The sequence below is a fragment of the Aulonocara stuartgranti genome, assembly GCF_965226115.1.
Source record: "Aulonocara stuartgranti genome assembly, chromosome: 8".
NCBI lineage: Eukaryota > Metazoa > Chordata > Actinopteri > Cichliformes > Cichlidae > Aulonocara > Aulonocara stuartgranti.
In genome coordinates, this window is record NC_138959.1 from 13,229,490 (window position 1) to 13,236,428 (window position 6,939).

Sequence of the window (6,939 nt, forward strand, 5' to 3'; positions counted from 1 at the left end):
TTACGAGGTTTGGAGCAGTAGCTTCTAACTGCAATTTAACACTTCATTATAGAATTATTAAAATAAATTGTTGCATTGTTTCCCAGATATCTGGTGAACTTGGGTGTTTACACAAAAGCTGAATTCTTTACAAAGGACCTGTTACAAAGAATTAGAGAATTGCAAATTGTCTCTGTTTATTGCAAGAAATCAAATCAAACAAAATATTGTAACTGTTCTAAACAGAAGCAGCTTTCACCCTTTACTCTATAGTAAATGGCTTTTTGTTATTCTTAAAAATAATTATACTTCTTTATTGAACACCACCATAAGAAGTCACACACAATTTCTGGTGATGTCAATAAGAAATATAACTGCATCTTTAAATGTTCCATAATTATGATGAACCACATTTTTGGTACAGTGACCACAAATCAAAATGAGACCCAAACAGTTTCAGTCCACTGTTTGGCTTCTTCAGAGGGTAAAGGCCCCAAACCAAAAATTGCAGTCTCTTTGCAGGTGATCCCACCTCTTGTTGATAGAAATCAGCTGCAGCAGCACCAGTGGGCAGAAGAACCTTAGGAATTTTTACAGGCACCCCCTTTAGTCAGTTCATTTGGTATTCCATTTCCTGCAGGACGCGAACGATTGTTTAAAGGGGCTACAACTGCATGAGTTAAAATTTACTTACAATTTACTAAATCTAAAAAAAAATTCACTGGTGGTTTTGTTTTATTCACCAAAAATAAGATAACATGCCAAAGACCACCCTGTAAAAAAACTGTAGAAATGTAGAAATCACATGTCCTGACTAGTTAATCTTTGAGTATTTGCTACCTCGCTTTCGATGGTCTCATCAATAAAATATGAATCATAGAAAAGACATGATAGATGAAATAATATGATATTAAGAACAAAATGTATTGTCCCTTGATAATCCTATTTAATCTGATCAGCATTTAGCATTTGTCAAGGAAGTTGCTGATGAATGTAAACCTTGAGTAAAAGGACCTCTAGTGGTCAATCCCTGTACAGGTAAACGCTGCATTTGTGTTAATGACCAGTAAGAGCTTTAAATTTGTTTTTAAAACCAGAGCGACCCATAAAAATAGATCCAAGACTTAAAAATAAAGTATAAAATAAACTAATCAGGAAAAAAAGGAGAAGACTAAAACACTGGCTTCCAATCACCAATATCACTTAAGTGCGCACAGTGCCACGGCCACTCAGCACAGTCACATTTGAAACAACAATAATCTGTTAAAAGCTACATAAATTATAACCCACTAAGTTTTAGCACTTACCCTGGTATAGAAAATGAAACAAACACACACCATTATTTATTGATTTATTTTTTTTATTAAGTAATGTTTTTTCAGTTGAAGCCATTTAAAGTCTATTTAATAATGCTGTGTTAGAACAGGCACTTTAAAGCTCTTTGTACTGTGAGCTTAAAACCCCACAGTATTAGAGAGAAAACCCCAGCAATCAAACGATCCCCTATGAGCAAGCACTAAGGCGACGGTGGGAAGGAAAAACTCCCTTTTAATAGGAAGAAACCTTCAGCAGAACCAGACTCAGGGAGGGGCAGCCTTCTGCTGTGACTGGCTGGGGGCATAATTGTGATGTAATTTTATGCTAAGGATACTGAATTTCATGTTTGTTTGTTAGAATTAGTGAATTAACATGATGACTATTATAAGTAAAACTAAAAGTGCAAGTGCACCAATTACTGAAGTCGTCCAAGAAATTATATCTAACCATCTTCTGATTGTAGGAATCAGGCCTGAATTAGCTCCATGGGGAAACCTACGCTGAATAATTGCTGAAAAATGATTGAACAATGAGGTAAATGGTGCTCCACAAATATTAAGGATGTGCCTGGTGACAAAAATGACTCCTTGGTAGAGCAGGGCGATATGGCCAAAAATATTTATCACGATATATATTTGAAAATTTGCGATAACGATATAACCGACGATATAATTGATGTGAGACAAAATACAACTCCACAACATTACTAGCGCAAAAAGACAACCTTCCATTTATTTTCACTTAAACAAGAAGCTGGTTTTTATGTACATTAAAGCTTTATAAAAATGTAACAGTGCAAATGCAAATTCCTTGCTGAAAGTTTAACCAAAAGGCATTTCCAGTAGAAATGGGCTGACATATCCTGAGCATAACCATGTATAATATCCACTGAAGTTAAAAAGAGGTGCTTTGCAACATTAAACTGCAGTGTGCAGTACGCATTTTTCGGACCATAAGGTGCACCGGATTATAAGGCACATTAAGCGAAACAAAGCAGTCAGATAAATCAAACTTTATTAAACTCATTCTTCTTGCTTCCTCCACTTCTGTACCATTGATTCATTAATGTTGAATTCTCTGGCAGCTGCTCTATTCCCATGTTGTTGCAGTATACTAATGACTAACCTTGTATTGTGGATGGATTATCTCAGTTGTTCTCCTGACTGAAGTTTGGTCCGTTTACAGCATCCTGCCATGCGATTGCATTTGTCTCTAACCATGAAGAACCTTCACGTTAACTTTTATAAGTGGAAAAGTGTTAGTGTTCGTCCTCCAGCTTCACTGTTTATGTTATGCTAACATAGCTGTGTCGCTAGCGATCACGTAGCACATCATTATATACCAGCTAGCCAAACTTCAGTAACCCTACAAACGTCACTGCTGTTTAGTTTCCTGTCTTCATTTATGTTGGAAGTGATAGCAGAGCTGTACGTTTGAATTTTTTCAGAAATCTCTTAGTCAGAACATGCAATATCATGCTTAGGTAACTAGCGAAACTAGCGAGCTAACTTCCGCTAGCTTCCTGCTAACTTCTAACTCCGTTAAATGTAATACATTTTGTTTTCATGGATGCCTGGAAGTTAAACTTCATAGTTACACCTGGTAAAGCAGCAATGCTGATCGTTTTATTAAAGATGAAAGAATTTAGACAGTTTTTAACTCTTAGTGATGCTGCAGTGTTGTTTGACCTGAAGCGTACGGAGTTTAGGACCCAGATTACTCCCAGATTTAAGAGCATCTTAGAACGGCCGCTTGCATGTTCTGCAAAAAAATGTGCTTTGTTGTGTATCTGACGGACAAACACCAAACCAGTTCCACATCACGGAAGTTGCACCATTTTTACAAACCAATTCTGGTTCATCTGTTTCACTCAACAATCGGCCATGTGCGTATGAAAACAAAGGCACTGCGCATGCGCGTTTTACTCATATTCTATCGCGATATTTCATTTTCCTATCGTTGCCTAACATTATACCGGTATTACCGTGAACGGTATAATATGGCCCAGCCCTACTCCTTGGCCCGCAAGCACAACTGGAGCTGTAATAAGGGAATTAAAACCTGGAAGATTTCTGTGAAGTCTAGAAACAGCAGAGTCTCTGCCCTCTCTTTGAAGAGTTCCTTGGACAATATTTGGTTCATTCTCTTCAGATCTGTTATCTGAAGCCGCAGGGAGACCAACATTGAATAAATCAATGCTGTAACTCTCACTGGTGGGAGAATCTTCATGTCCAAAGTTGTTTATAGAAACAGTGGTTTTAGGAACCTTAGCTGTTTCAGAGGTCTCACTAGTGGGTGTGGTAACTGAGGTAAATGGTGCTCGACCAATATTAAGCAGGTGCCTAGAGATAAAAGCTTCTCTAAGGCCCACAGGCACATCTGGAACTCTACAAGAGGAATAGAGATTTGGAATATTTGAGGTAAATGGTGCTCGACCAATATTAAGGAGGTGCCTAGAGATAAAAGCTTCTCTAAGGCCCACAGGCACATCTGGAACTCTACAAGAGGAATAGAGATTTGGAATAATTGAGGTAAATGGTGCTCGACCAATATTAAGGAGGTGCCTGGTGATGAAATCTTCTCTAAGGCCCACAGGCACATCTGGAACTCTACAAGAGGAATAGAGATTTGGAGCATTTGTTTGAAGTCTGGAAGAAATGGTTTCTTCTTCCTTTGTTTGAAGACTGCCTGGGACAACATTTTGTTCATTATCTTCGGGTCCGTTATCTGAAGGTTCAGGAAGAATGGCATTTAATAAATCAGTGTTGTAACTCTCGCTGGCTGAAGACTTTTCATCTTCAGCGTTGTTCATATTAACACTGGTTGTAGGAATCTTAGTTGTTTCACTGGAGGGTGACTGTTAGGGTTGCAAAATTCCCGGAATTTTCAAAGATGGAATCTTTCCATGGGAATTAACGGGAATTTATGGGAATTAATGGGAATTAACGGGAATTTATGGGAATAAAGTGGGAATTTTCAAAATTGAAGGTTGGCTCTTCTTAGGGAACTTAAATATAGTTGAGGAAAGTATATTTTAGCATAATATTGACAAAAACAAACAAATGCAATTCAAATACACTTGAATATCCATGCCATTCCTTAATCACATGTACAGAGCACAAGCTTGCTGCATGGCTATTGAGACCACCTACTGGCACTGTGCATGCCTCCATCACATGTACACATGGACCACACTTTTGAGCCTGAAGGACAAAGAGTATTAAAGGCACACATTTGAGCCTGTGGACTTAACAAGTGAGGTAAGTTTTGATGATATTATGGGAAAATATATTCATTAAATGTTTAAATTGTGAATATCACATAAAATGTATTAATCTGGTAGATAGCAATCTGATAAGATGCTAAATAAAATGCTAGCATCTGATAAGATGCTAAATAAAATGCTAGCATCTAATAAGATGCTAAATAAAATGCTAGCATCTGTTAGATGCTAAATAAAATGCTAGCATCTGTTAGATGCTAAATAAAATGCTAGCATCTGTTAGATGCTAAATAAGCCATAGCTAGTATAACATAAAGAAGATGCTAGCTTCCTCATTTGGTTGTTTTGTTTTGAAGATCATTCCAGTTGTTTAGCTAGCCTTACTATTTATATCTGTTTATTATCATATTGCAATTGTATTATTATGATCTCTTGCATTGCATTAGCATTTTTACAAGCTCTTGTTTTATTTTACAGAAAAATGCCACGTGCGCTATCTGATGTGTGGAGACATTTTACACCAGCTAATGTACAAGGGAAATCTGTATATATGTGTAAGTATTGTGATAAGACGTACGTGAAGAATGCCACAAAAATGCAGCAGCACATTGCAAAGTGCAAAAAAATTCCTCAAGGCCCAACACATGCAGCAGCCAGGAGTTCCACTCAAGGGGAAAATGAATCTGTTTCAGCTGTATCAGAGTCAGATACCCACTCATCAGCTCCTGGTCCCTCTGGCATCAGAGGATTCTTTGATTTTATGGATGACACTAGCCAGAAAAACGCAGATGAGTGTTTCGCTCGTGCAATCTATGCAGCTGGCTCACCCCTGATGCTGACATCCAATGTGTACTGGAAGAGATTTTTGAATGTTCTCCGACCAGCATACATTCCCCCAACCAGACATGCATTGTCTACTCATCTACTGGATGAAGAGTTCAGTCGAGTTCAAGCAAAGGTGAAACAGACCATTGACCAAGGTGACTGTATTTCAGTCATCACTGATGGATGGTCCAATATCAGGGGACAAGGAATTATTAACTACATAATCACCACTCCTCAGCCTGTGTTCTACTAGAGTGTAGACACAAAGGAAAACAGACACACAGGCCAATACATTGCAGATGAGCTAAAAGTGATCATCAATGACCTTGGACCAGATAAGGTTTTTGCACTGGTCACTGACAATGCAGCCAACATGAAGGTTGCCTGGGCACATGTGGAGGAGACCTACCCTCATATAACTACTATTGGCTGTGCAGCCCATACACTAAACCTTCTCCTAAAAGACATAATGGCACTAAAAACAATGGACACTCTGAATAAGAGAGTGAAGCAAGTTCTGAAATATGTTAAAGGCAAACAAGTAACTTCCGCTACATTTCTGTCAAAGCAAAAGTTAAAGAACAAGAGTACTACACTGAAGCTTCCCAGCATAACGCGATGGGGTGGTGGTGTTATCATGTTTGACAGCCTTCTGAAGGGAAAGGAGTCTCTGCAAGAGATGGCCATATCCCAGTCTGTAGGCATCGACAGTGACATCAAGAAGGTCATCTTGGATGATGTGTTCTGGGTATCTAGAGTATCTAGCAGTCAGAAAATCCTCAAACCTATTGCAGCAGCAATAGCGAAGATAGAGGGGGATGGTGCCATCTTGTCAGATGTCCAGTGCCTTTTTGCAGAACTCAAAGAAGAAATCCAGACAATTCTGCCCACTTCCCTACTACTGAAAGCAGAGGAAACGGCTGTGGTCAAGTCATTGGAACAGCGGAGGGAGTTCTGCATGAAGCCAGTGCATGCAGCAGCATACATGCTGGACCCCAAATATGACAAGGGCATACTTTCTGGGGAAGAGATCAACGGTGCCTATGCGGTCATTACAGCCATGTCTGACCACCTGGGTCTCGAGAAAGGCAAAGTTCTAGGCAGTTTGGCAAAGTATCGAACAAAGCAAGGCCTTTGGAAAGGGGATGGAATATGGCAGTCATGCCAGCACATATCTGCAGCCACCTGGTGGAAGGGACTATGTGAATCTGAGGCCCTTGCACCTGTAGCCTCCATTCTCCTCCAAATCCCACCATCATCAGCTGCCTCCGAGCACAACTGGTCACTGTTTGGGAACACCCACACAAAGGTTCGCAACAGGCTCACAAATGTGAGAGTGGAAAAGCTGGTCGGCATTCGGGCAAACCTACGGCTCTTTGAGCCTGACACAGAGCCATCCTCAACAAGGCTGGAAAGTGACACTGAAGAGGAAGACTCAGAGTTGGATGCTGAGGAAGTGGACATGTTGTTGGATGATGATGAGGTCCAGGAAGAGTCTATTGACTGAGCAAAAATGAGAAAAGAGGATTGCTTGAAGGAAGATTTGCATGTTTAATGGGACGTTTTGGAGGATAAGTGGCATTTTTCATTTAACC